General features: G+C 37.9%; 1 pseudogene; it reads right to left on the minus strand.

Moving 5' to 3' along the window:
* Nucleotides 1-346: 346 nt before the first annotated feature.
* LOC114286831 (uncharacterized) lies at nucleotides 347-12,145 on the minus strand (annotated as a pseudogene).
* Between the last annotated feature and the right edge of the window lie 1,756 nt (nucleotides 12,146-13,901).

Consider the following 13,901-nt stretch of genomic DNA (forward strand, 5'->3'; position numbering starts at 1 on the left):
AAAAATTATATTTTGGCAACTAAAAAATATTGGTTGGCAAAACTCCAAACCTTTGCCGATCAAATTTTTATTTAGTCACCAAATGAAAATTTTTTGCGATTAAATAAAATTTAGTCGGCAAAATTGGTTGGGAAAAATATAATTTCCTGTAGTATCCCATGAAATGAGGTCGGCTACGTGAATCTTTATTCTCTATTCGACTCTATCAAAAGGCTATTTGTTTACAACAACAAATTCACAATGTACAATAAGGTGAGTTATACATCCGAATTACATACTAAAAGCAAGCTTAAGGTGAGTAATAAATCTAAATTACGTACTGAAAGTGACTTTATGAAACAAGTGCCTATAAATTTTTATCTGCCAATAACAAAGATGCCTTGTTGTGAGGTTAAAAGTGGAATTCATGCTCACAATCGGAAGGCATGTGTAACAACCCTCGTCACTGTTTACCGAATAACCACTGATTACCGTTAAACTGAACTGATTATGACTGATAAGTGAACTGGATAAACTACTGAACTGACTGACTGAAATTGAAACTGAATTGACTGAGTATATCTGTTCAATTGTATGTCTATCTGTTTGATTGTTAATTGATCTATTCGTGTTTTTATGTTTAAATTGCAAATTGAAGGTCTTATCGGCGGCCGAACCGGAAATTGATTAATGTTTCATGATCCTCATAATTTATAGGATTTTATGGTATATTTATCTGAAAACTGATTCGGTATGATTAAATTAGGTTAATTATTGAGAAGTTACATAGTTTGACTTAACTACAACTTTGCCATTTGAGTGGGCCACTACACCAAACCTTGTTTAAGCCTTAGCCTTGCATTACAAAACATTTCCTCAGCTTCTTTTGAGCACACCACCGAACGAGAGAGAGAGGAAGTGAGAGAGTTGAATTGTTCTAGAGCATTGGCTTGGAAGACTTGAAGGGATCATAGGAGAATTGCCTAATTGGACTTCTATACTTGTAATTGAAGCTCTAGGTGAGGAATTCAACCTCTCATTGTTGTGTTTAAGTGGACTCTTGCATTGTTCATGTCTAAATTGATGAATTGAGTCATGTTCTAGTCCTAGCATGTCAAATTGAAGCTCATTCCATGCATGCATGTTTGAATTGTTGAGTTGTGAGTTGATTTCATGGTAAAATGTTACATGCATATACATATTGTGTTTAAGTCCATGATTTCATCTTGTCCTTGGAAGAATTGGCTCACTAGAGTATGAAATTGAAGCTTTGAATTGAGTTAAACTCATGCATGTCATGTTGAAATATTGTTCATGAAAATTGGTTTCAAATTGAGTTTATTTGAAACACCCTTGGGCTTTGATTTTGCAAATTGAGCTTTGAATCATGTTAAAGTATGAGTTTTGATGTGTTTTCTGGAAAATTGGCCCAAGAGGATCGAAATTTATGTTTTAAAACTTGGTTTTGAGCTTGAGGTTCAAATCTGGAAATTCCAGAATTTGGACTGGCGCTCGAGCGGGGTGACTGGCGCTCGAGCGTGGAAATCGTGCTCCCAGCATTTTGTTCTGTTTTGAAGTCCGCTCGAGCGGAATAATTGACGCTCGAGCGGGACATTGTGTCTCATGCTCGAGCGGGTGTCGAGTGCCCAATCGAGCGTGATTTTCACCTATCCAGCACTTTTGACTGTTTTGCAGAACGCTCGAGCGGGTAAGTCTATGCTCGAGCGGAAACCTTTGTCTGCATGTCCGCTCGAGCGGAGTAACCTACGCTCGAGCGTGACCCCTGTTTTCTGAAAATGTCTTTAAAGTGCATCTTTGCATCTTCATCCCATTCTAAGCATTCTTAGGCCTAGTTTAAGGCATCTTAATGAGGATATAGATGTAGAACACACCGAGGCAAATTAGGGATTAAGTTATTATCTCTTGCGACTGTGTAGCTTAGTGTGTGTTTAATCTGTTAACTGTGTAGGATTGGCTTTCCAAGGAGACGCTCTAGCCTTACTGTAGCCCAGAACTCTGTGAGTAACATCTGTGTAAAGATATGTTCAAAATGATTATCTTCTGAACAATTGAGCTGTACTGCTTTCTGAACTGATTACTGTTAACTGAATGAATGTATGCCCTATATTCTGAACTGTATTGTGGCATCCTTAGCAACTACTGTTTACTGATACTGTTACAGAGATCTCTGTCGGTTCTCTCGTTGGAACTACTACTGTTACTGACTGATGGCCATCATTTACTGCTTGGTCTTTTAAGACCTACTGTTTACTGTACTGTCATGCTAATGGATGTACCACATATGACTGTATCGATTGAACGACTGAAATACTGATTTAATGAACTATTTTCATTACTGTAAGGACATTCATTCTTAACCCCTTTACGCATTGTGTTATTCACTGGGCTTTAGCTCACTGCTCATATATATATATATATATGTAGGTGTACAGGCACCAGACCGTAGCTAGAAGCGTCGGGGTAAACTCCAGTTTTGTCAAGCCAACCTATGTGCCTCAATGCGAGGTTTCGAGCATGTCAAGTTACGGTTTAGGGGTGTTTTTAATTTCCCCGTCTGTCTCTGTATCTGATCTGTACGACTGTATAGACTGTACTGTATTGAATGATTGTATATATGTATATACTGTTTTATCTGACTGTGTATATTTGAATGAGAAGTCTTTTTGCATACAGACTGTCACAGCTCATTGGACATTGTTTATTTACTGTATTGGCTTCCGCCAGCCCCTGTACTCTATATTACTGTATTACTGTTAAGCAGGCCTTCGGTAATCTCGGATTACTGGCCGGTTACGGTGCTAAACTCATAGGGGCGGGTTTGGGTCGTGACAGAGTGGTATCAGAGCGATACTTACCACGAGTTATACCGCACACACGTGTCCAAATGTGCTATAAGGTGTCCTAGAAAAGTGATTAGGGCATTTCATGAGCATGATAAGTGTGTGGTTATGACATGACTGAACATATGCTAATATGTTAATCTGTTTAAACAAATGACTACTTATGTTGATAACTGTTATAACTGCTTATAGTGAAATGGATAATGCAAACACTGCAACTGAATCCTCATCCTCTGAGGCCAGAATGGCCAGACTGGAACGGATGATGGAACTGATAACTGAAAGATTAGACCCGCAACAGAATCAACAGCCCCCACCTCCTCCTCCGATTGTACCGGAACAGAATGTGAATGTTAATGATGGGGATATAATTGCTCTGACACAGAAGTTTAGCAAAATGAAACCGCCATCCTTTCAGGGAGGCCTTGAACCGTTAAAAGCTGAAGCATGGGTTCTTGAGATAGAAAAATTGTTTGAGGTTTTTCCGTGCTCTGAGGCACACAAGGTACTGTTGGCCACCTTTACTCTGCAGGAAGAAGCTAGAAGGTGGTGGATGCTTATCTGTAATGAAAATACTGTTACGACTTGGGCTCAATTCAAAGGAGCCTTCTTCGAAAAGTATTTCCCTCAGTGTGTTAGGGACAGAAAAGTGACTGAATTTGAACAGCTGAAACAGGGCGCAATGTCTGTTGCTGAATATGAGACAAAATTTACTGAACTTGCCCGTTATGCACCACATATGGTGGACACTGACTACAAGAAGGCCAGAAAGTTTGAAGGCAGCCTTAATGTTGCAATACTCGACAGAATAAATGTTTTGAAGCTACTGAACTATGTAAATGTTCTTGACCGAGCCTTGATGGCTGAATCGAATATCGAAGCATTGAAAACTGAAACACTAGCGTCTGAATGGCGTGGGAAAAGGCAGGGTTTTAAATTCAAGAGAGGCAAGCATAACCCATTGAACAAGAAACAGAATACGGGGTCAACAACTAGCCCCAGCCAGGGAAGTGGTTTCATACTATCCTGTTCTGAGTGTGGCAAGAAGCACAAAGGGGTCTGTTACAAAATATCTAGAGCCTGTTACAGGTGTGGCAAGGTGGGCCACATGGTTAAAGACTGCCCCTCTGCTCCACAAGCCCATAGTAAAGCTGCACCAAGCGTAGCAGCATCAACTGTTGCACCAAAACCGAACCCCAAAGCTACCGGGAAAGAGCCCATGAGGCAGGGCCGAGTGTTCACCCTAGTATTGGGAGACGTACAAAATACAGAGACCGTTGTGTCAGGTATCCTCTCTATTTGTACTCAAAATGCTTATGTACTGATTGATTCGGGGTCTACGCATTCATATGTGTCGCATGCTTTTTCGCGAAAACTGAATAGACCATTAGAACCCATGAACTATCTGTTAGCTGTATCATCACCCATTGGGGAATCTATGACCTGTGCATATATGTACCCTGCTTGTGAAATTATTGTTGGAGATGCACATCTGTTTATTGATTTACTGCCACTGAACATTGACCATTTTGATGTTATATTGGGGATGGACTGGTTAACGAAATATCATGCCACCATAGACTGTGTAACGAAACAAGTAGTTTTCCGTCCACCTGGTTTGCCTGAATTTGTGTTTAATGGGGTTGGAGTAGTACCTCCTCCATATCTGATTTCATCTGTGAAAGCTGTTAAATTGATTAGAAATGGATGTAAAGGATATCTGTGTTCTGTATTGACTGTATCTACTGATGGTATTGCTAATGTGAACAGTATCCCGATAGTTAGCGAATTCCCAGATGTTTTTCCAGATAATCTGCCAGGGGATTTGATTGACAAGGAGATTGAATTCACCGTGGATGTGATTCCAAGAACACAGCCAGTTTCTAAAGCTCCTTACCGAATGGCTCCATCTAAACTGAAAGAGATGAAGGTGCAACTGCAAAAACTGTTAGACAAAAAGTTCATCAGGCCCAGTACTTCACCATGGGGCGCTCCTGTTTTGTTTGTAAAGAAGAAAGACGGCTCATTGAGATTATGTATAGACTACCGTGAACTGAACAAGGTAACTGTGAAAAATAAATACCCATTGCCACGTATTGATGACTTATTTGATCAGTTACAGGGTGCTCAAGTGTTTTCTAAGTTCGATCTCAGATCCGGATACCATCAGTTGAAAGTTAAACCAGAAGACATTGATAAAACTGCTTTTCGAACGAGGTATGGACATTACGAATTTTTAGTTATGCCTTTCGGAGTTACCAATGCACCTGCTGCATTTATGGACCTAATGAACAGAATCTTTAAACCGTACCTTGATGACTTTATTATTGTATTCATTGATGACATACTGATTTACTCCAAAAGTATAGAAGAACATGAACATCATCTGAGACTTGCCCTACAGACCCTAAGAGAACAGAAACTTTATGTGAAACTATCTAAATGTGAATTTTGGCTTGATCATGTTATGTTTTTGGGGCATGTTGTTAGCAAAGATGGAATTTCCGTTGATCCACAGAAAATTGAAGCTGTAGTGAACTGGCCTAGACCAACAAATGTGACAGAAGTCCGAAGCTTTTTGGGACTAGCCGGATATTACAGAAGATTTGTCAAAGACTTCTCCAAAATTGCCTTACCATTAACTCAACTAACACAGAAGGGGATGTCATTTGACTGGACTGATCAAAGGGAATCTGTTTTCCAGGAGTTGAAAACTCGACTTGTGACTGCACCGGTTCTTACCCTACCTTCAAGTACGGATGGTTATACTGTATTTAGTGATGCTTCTCATAAGGGTTTGGGGTGTGTTTTAATGCAGAATGGGAGAGTAATTGCCTATGCTTCCCGACAACTGAGACCGCATGAAAAGAACTACCCGACCCATGATCTGGAACTTGCTGCAGTAGTATTTGCACTGAAAATCTGGCGTCACTATCTGTATGGGGTGACATGTGAAGTATATATCGACCACAAGAGTTTGAAATATTTCTTCACACAGAAAGAACTGAACATGAGACAGCGGAGATGGCTAGAATTGATTAAAGACTATGACCTACAGATTTTGTACCATCCGGGAAAAGCCAACACCGTTGCCGATGCACTGAGTTGGAAATCGATTGGAAATTTAGCCTGTTTGCTTACCGGGCAGAAAGAGTTGCTTTGTGACCTTGAAAAATCTGAAATTGAAATTGTTTTACGAGAACAAGGTGGAACCTTAGCTGCTATATCTGCTCAACCAGCATTGATTGAAGAGATTAAAGAGAAACAGCAACTGGATGACTTCTTGAAGAAGATCATCGAAGAAAGGGAAACTAAACCCAGACCGGGTTTCAAATTTGAAAATAATGTACTGAAATTTCAAGAAAGACTGTGTGTACCAAATGATTCTGAATTGAAAAGAAGAGTTCTGCAAGAGGGCCACAATTCAAAATTTTCTATCCATCCAGGGAATACGAAAATGTATCAAGATCTGAAACTGAATTTCTGGTGGCCGGGAATGAAGAAAGAAATTGCCGATTTTGTATCAAAATGTCTTCATTGCCAACAAGTCAAAGCCGAACATCAACGACCTGCAGGCTTATTGCAGCCCTTACCCATACCGGAGTGGAAATTGGAACATATCACCATGGATTTTATTGTGGGATTGCCTCGCTCCAGTAAAGGTATGGACTCAATTTGGGTTATCGTTGATAGACTGACTAAATCTGCTCACTTCTTACCTGTTAAGACAATTTATAATGCGGACAAATCGGCTATACTCTATATTGATGAAATTGTTAGACTGCATGGAGTACCTGTGTCCATTGTTTCTGACAGGGATTCGAAGTTTACATCGAGATTTTGGCAAAGCTTACAGACTGCATTGGGTACTGAATTGAGACTGAGTAGTGCTTATCATCCTCAGATTGATGGCCAGTCAGAAAGGACCATCCAAACTCTGGAGGATTTACTGAGAATGTGTGTCCTTGATTTTCAGGGAAACTGGGAAAGCCATTTGCCATTGGCTGAATTCGCCTACAACAACAGCTACCATTCAAGTATTGGTATGGCGCCTTTCGAGGCATTGTATGGTAGAAAATGTAGATCTCCGATTTGCTGGGTAGAAGTTGGAGATGGGCCTTTGCTTGGGCCCGAGATTGTATATGAAACAACTGAGAAAGTAAAACTGATACAACAGAGACTGAAAACAGCACAGAGCAGACAGAAAAGTTATGCTGATGTCAGAAGACGGGACAGAGAGTATGAAGTGGGTGATCACGTGTTTGTGAAAGTGACACCGATGAAAGGCCAGACTCATTTTGGAGTCAAAGGCAAGTTAGCGCCGAGATACGTCGGACCATATGAGATTATTGAGAAAATCAATCCAGTGGCGTATCAAGTTGCCCTTCCACCTGAAATGGAGCATATGCACAACATCTTCCACATTTCTATGTTAAGGGACTACCTCCGGGATCCTTTCCATGTGATAGAGCCTACTCGTGTAGTGCTGAGTGACAACTACACTTACGAGGAACGGCCTATACAGATTGTAAACAGACGGATCAAGAAGTTGAGAAACAAAAAGATCCTGCTAGTGAAAGTTGACTGGTAGAACCATGGTGGCGTATATGCCACTTGGGAGAAGGAAGATGACATGGCTAAAAGATATCCTGAACTGTTCCCACTGAATCCTGTTTTCTTCCAGAATGAAGGTAACCCGAATTTAGGGGACTAAACTCTTTTTAAGGAGGGGAGACTGTAACAACCCTCGTCATTGTTTACCGAATAACCACTGATTACCGTTAAACTGAACTGATTATGACTGATAAGTGAACTGGATAAACTACTGAACTGACTGACTGAAATTTAAACTGAATTGACTGAGTATATCTGTTCAATTGTAAGTCTATTTGTTTGATTGTTAATTGATCTGTTCGTGTTTTTATGTTTAAATTACAAATTGAAGGCCTTATCGGCGGCCGAACCAGAAATTGATTAATGTTTCATGATCCTCATAATTTATAAGATTTTATGGTATATTTATCTAAAAACTGATTCGGTATGATTAAATTAGGTTAATTATTGAGAAGTTACATAGTTTGACTTAACTACAACTTTGCATTTGAGTGGGCCACTACACCAAACCTTGTTTAAGCCTTAGCCTTGCATTACAAAACATTTCCTCAGCTTCTTTTGAGCACACCACCGAACTAGAGAGAGAGAGGAAGTGAGAGAGTTGAATTGTTCTAGAGCATTGGCTTGGAAGACTTGAAGGGATCATAGGAGAATTGCCTAATTGGACTTCTATACTTGTAATTGAAGCTCTAGGTGAGGAATTCAACCTCTCATTGTTGTGTTTAAGTGGACTCTTGCATTGTTCATGTCTAAATTGATGAATTGAGTCATGTTCTAGTCCTAGCATGTCAAATTGAAGCTTATTCCATGCATGCATGTTTGAATTGTTGAGTTGTGAGTTGATTTCATGGTAAAATGTTACATGCATGTTCATATTGTGTTTAAGTCCATGATTTCATCTTGTCCTTGGAAGAATTGGCTCACTAGAGCATGAAATTGAAGCTTTGAATTGAGTTAAACTCATGCATGTCATGTTTGAAATATTGTTCATGAAAATTGGTTTCAAATTGAGTTTATTTGAAACACCCTTGGGCTTTGATTTTGCAAATTGAGCTTTGAATCATGTTAAAGTATGAGTTTTGATGTGTTTTCTGGAAAATTGGCCCAAGAGGATCGAAATTTATGTTTTAAAACTTGGTTTTGAGCTTGAGGTTCAAATCTGGAAATTCCAGAATTTGGACTGGCGCTCGAGCGGGGTGACTGGCGCTCGAGCGTGGAAATCGTGCTCCCAGCATTTTGTTCTGTTTTGAAGTCCGCTCGAGCGGAATAATTGACGCTCGAGCGGGACATTGTGTCTCATGCTCGAGCGGGTGTCGAGCGCCCAATCGAGCGTGATTTTCACATATCCAGCACTTTTGACTGTTTTGCAGAACGCTCGAGCGGGTAAGTCTACGCTCGAGCGGAAACCTTTGTCTGCATATCCGCTCGAGCGGAGTAATCTACGCTCGAGCGTGACCCCTGTTTTCTAAAAATGCTTTTAAAGTGCATTTTTGCATCCTCATCCCATTCTAGGCATTCTTAGGCCTAGTTTAAGGCATCTTAATGAGGATATAGATGTAGAACACACCGAGGCAAATTAGGGATTAAGTTATTATCTCTTCCGACTGTGTAGATTAGTGTGTGTTCAATCTATTAACTGTGTAGGATTGGCTTTCCGAGGAGACGCTCTAGCCTTACTGTAGCCCAGAACTCTGTGAGTAACATCTGTGTAAAGATATGTTCAAAATGATTATCTTTTGAACAATTGAGTTGTACTGCTTTCTGAACTGATTACTGTTAACTGAATGAATGTATGTCCTATATTCTGAACTGTATTGAGGCATCCTTAGCAACTACTGTTTACTGATACTGTTACAGAGATCTCTATCGGTTCTCTCGTTGGAACCACTACTGTTACTGACTGATGGCCATCATTTACTGCTCGGTCTTTTAAGACCTACTGTTTACTGTACTGTCATGCTAATGGATGTACCACATATGACTGTATCGACTGAACGACTGAAATACTGATTTAATGAACTGTTTTCATTACTGTAAGGACATTCATTCTTAACCCCTTTACGCATTGTGTTATTCACTGGGTTTTAGCTCACTGTTCATATATATATGTAGGTGTACAGGCACCAGACCGCAGCTAGAAGCGTCAGGGTAAACTCCAATTTTGTCAAGCCAACCTATGTGCCTCAATGCGAGGTTCTGAGCCTGTCAAGTTACGACTTAGGGGTGTTTTTAATTTCCCCGTCTGTCTCTGTATCTAATCTGTACGACTGTATAGACTGTACTGTACTGAATGATTGTATGTATGTGTATACTGTTTTATTTGACTGTGTATATTTGAATGAGAAGTCTTTTTTGCATACAGACTGTCACAGCTCATTGGACATTGTTTATTTACTGTATTGGCTTCCGCCAGCCCCTGTACTCTGTATTACTGTATTACTGTTAAGCAGGCCTTCGGTAATCTCGGATTACTGGCCGGTTACGGTGCTAAACCCATAGGGGCGGGTTTAGGTCGTGACAGCATGGCAGGTCGAATGCTGCTTGGATTCAGTGGAAAAAGAATGTTGTAGTAACCATCCATAACTGCTCCGAAATTGCAAGTTGCTGCAATCTTTGGAATCTGTTCAGGAAACGAATGTTACAGGGTTAGAAGTAATGAAATTTCAACATATGTGAGACGTTTGAAGATTACAATATCTAACAGCTGCATTGCCAAAGAGCTTATTTTCCTAAATGAATGCTCATGCATGGGCATATAAACATATGCCAGTTTTACTACTATGGATTATCAACAACTATGAATCATTAACTACTACATTTTCTGCTTGCTTTTTGTTTGAACTAAGAAAGTACGAGATCTTATTCAGTTAGATAATCCTGTTGAAGGATTAATATTACACACATACTAGAAGGTTGAGATAAAACAATCATAGAGTATCAATGAAAGCAATGTGATATTCTCTTTCTCCCCATCCCTCCCTCCGTTAGGCTGGTTCTAAACTTCGATATTAATATGTAGATGAAGCAATTAAAGAAGGTTTTATCCTGTTGCTTGATAAATGGAATAACTCATATGCTCAATTATTTGTATATTAGCACTTTGCAAGGAGTTCATTCACAAAAAAACATGGTCTCCATGTCAAATAAAACAGTGAACACCAGACTGATCTGGCATAGATGATGAAAGGATGATTGTTGAAATCACCAAAATTCATGTACATCATCACCAACTTGTTCTCTCCCCCAGATAGTCAAATATGACAAATCTAATAAAACCCTTTATTTATCAAGAAAAGAGAAAATAAAAAGCCTCTTCCAATCAGCATTTCGATCTTAATTAGATTTGCTGTTTCTACTCCTCAATGATTCCCAAGAACATTGAAATGGGTAAGTTGTAGATTGCAAGCTAGCATAATAACCCTATATATAAGATATTCTACACCATTAGACTGCTTAAGAATATAACAGTTACAGCATGAGTTGGTACCTGATGGGTATCGCGTATATATGCATGAAGGTTTGGATATTCAATCAGCTTCCTCTTTGTGCATTTGAACAAAACATTATACACAAGATCAAACCTAATCAAAGTTGTAAACAAACATATATCTGCTAGGGTCAACACATCACCACATAAATACCTAAAACTACCCAAGTGATCATCTACCATGTCCGATGTACTAAACAACTCATTCACTATTGAATCATACGTTTGTTGACTCTGAGCAAATCTACACTTGCACAATGCAACCACCATACAGCCACAATTCAATATGATTTGTATACAAAATTTCAACAATCCTTTGGTATCATACAATCATAAATCCAATATATATTTGCACAAGTAGTTTCAATAATTCTTTGAAGTCCAATGTTGAATCATATGCAATATACCTATAGACATCATTGTTAACATTAGAGTATATGATCTGATTCCAATCCTTAATCTTTTTCTTCAACGATGGCAGTGAAAGATCCAAATCAGGATTCTTCGCCAACCGATTCAAACCCAAATTAAACAATTCAATTATGTCATAACTCTCATTGCACACAACCTCCTTCCTCTCCACATCTAAAAGCATCGAAACAGTGGACCGACTATCATATCCCCATCTCCGAAGCCTATAAACCTGCCTTAGGGTTTTACGCCCATTCGCATTATCCAAACCGGGGACAACCCTATCCCCATCTGGGATATCCCTATGCCGGAACTCCCATGACCCGTCCAGTTCCGGCGAGGCGACCGAGACCGACACGGCATCTTTGAGGCCCTTGAGGGTTCGAATGATCAAAGTCCGGTGGGCCTAGGGGCAGGGCAGGCCCACGTAGAGATGAAGAATGCCTGGTTTTTTGCGGAAAAATTGTGTGGAGCGAAATTGGGAGGTGGGTCGGGTGTAACGGTCGATCGGGTTGGAGGGGGCGAGTTGGGACATCACGAGGTGCCATGCGGCGGACCAGGTGGAACGGACAGTGGAAATGAGGAGTTGGGGTGGAAGAGACTGACCCCATAGAAGTCTGGTGAGGGTTGTGAGGAGGTTAAGGTTCGGGGGTTATTGTTGGTTCAGTGACATTCTAGGGCTGACGTGGCGTGTTTTGGAGTTGGTTTTGGCGGTGGTGAGCTTCGTCGTCGTCGTCGTCTTTGTTGGGATGGGTAGGGCTAAGGTCAGCAGCAAAGTGCAGTTGTAGGACATCGTCTCTGGTTATCGATCTACACAGTCATACCATTGATCTCAAAAGTGATGGAAGGGTACTTTTGTTTTTGCACTTTAAGGCCTCGGCTTTGCTAAATAAAATAAAACCCAAACCCAATCTTAAAAAAAAATTTATAAATTCAAAATTTATTTCTTTAGGGCTAGTTTGATAATGAACTATTTTAATTATTATTTTTTTATTTTTATAAAAACATATGTAAAAAAGCAAAGAGAATAATATGAAAACTTATAATGACTTTTTAGCCACTCCCCAAACAAAGTTTATTTATTTAGGGCTCGTTTGATAATTTACTATTTTAGTTACTTTTTTGATTTTTATAAAAAAAAAAAGTAAAAAAGTAAAAAGAATAATGTAAAAACTTGTAATGACTTTTCATTCACTTCCCAAATAAGGTCTTAATCCAATGTAGTAGAAATTACAATTAAAGTTTGGCAAGTCCATAAAAAATCAAAAAGTCAAAAAGTTATTCAAAAAGTTAAAAAGTTAACATTATTCACCAAAAGTCAACAATTATGGCTGTACAATTCCCAATCCTAATTTTCTTTTACAAACCAATTTTTACAATTTTTTATTACACATTTTTCCATAAAAGGTCAAAAAGTTAACCTAAACATCTATATTTTCTTTCTCAATTTTTTAGTCCAAAAAGATAAAAAGTGTACTTATTTAGGACGCCCCAAACAACATATGGTAGTTTCACAAAATAATTATAAGTTCATAATTTTTAAAAAATTTTAGTTATTAATATTTATAAATTTTATCACTAATTTAAAATTTTTATAAGGTATACACTCTATTTCCCTTACAATATACATGCGCTGTTATTTATTAATTTTATTTTAAAGAGTGTTAAAATAAATGGGTAAATTACACTAACACTCCCTGAGATTTATAATTATTACCGTTCCTCTTTCACCTTTTGAAAATTACATCTCTCCCCTTGAGGTTTAAAGTTTCATTACAAATTTTCTCCCTTAACAATTTAATTTTTTTAAATACCAATTTTGCCTTCATTAGGTAAATTACATTGACACTCCTCACATTTTAGAAATTACAATCCTCTCCCTAAGGTTTAAAGTAGCATTACTAATTGCCCCCTCAGTTAGTATTAGTTAAAAAAAAAAATTTAATTGGAAAAAAAATTTATTAGTAAAATTTTTAAATTTTTGTTTAAAAACTAACATAAACTCATTTTTTGAATTTATGTTTTTTCCTCAAATTTACAAACAGAGACAACCATTTATAAATCAAAAAAATTATCAAATTAGTTTTTATGACAGTTTTTTAAATTTTTATAAATATAAATTGAAAACTGAAAATGAAATGGTTACCAAATAGGCTTCAGATGGTAAAAATATCGTAACATTAACAAATAATTAAATAAGTTACTAACGTAAGAAATGACTTATCAAAAGATTCTTAAGCTATAAATGGTTTGATTTTTAGATTTTTTTTAATTAAAAATTAATTTGGTTAAGAAATAAGAAATAAAAAATAATTATCATTTAAGGATAAAAAATAATTATTATTTTAAATTTTGTTCATGTTATATATACGTATTGCTGTTTCAATTTATTTTGTAAAAAATTATTTCTAACCACTTGAAAGATAAAAATTATATAAAAATGATAATTATTTTTTATTTTTTATTTCTTAACTAGATTAATTTTTAATTTTTAATTTTTTTTAAATCAAACCATACATAACCTAAGAATCTTTTGATAAGTTATTTCT

This window comes from Camellia sinensis, unplaced genomic scaffold (assembly GCF_055761805.1).
Source record: "Camellia sinensis isolate YWXY unplaced genomic scaffold, ASM5576180v1 Unanchor4, whole genome shotgun sequence".
Classification (NCBI taxonomy): Eukaryota; Viridiplantae; Streptophyta; class Magnoliopsida; order Ericales; family Theaceae; genus Camellia; species Camellia sinensis.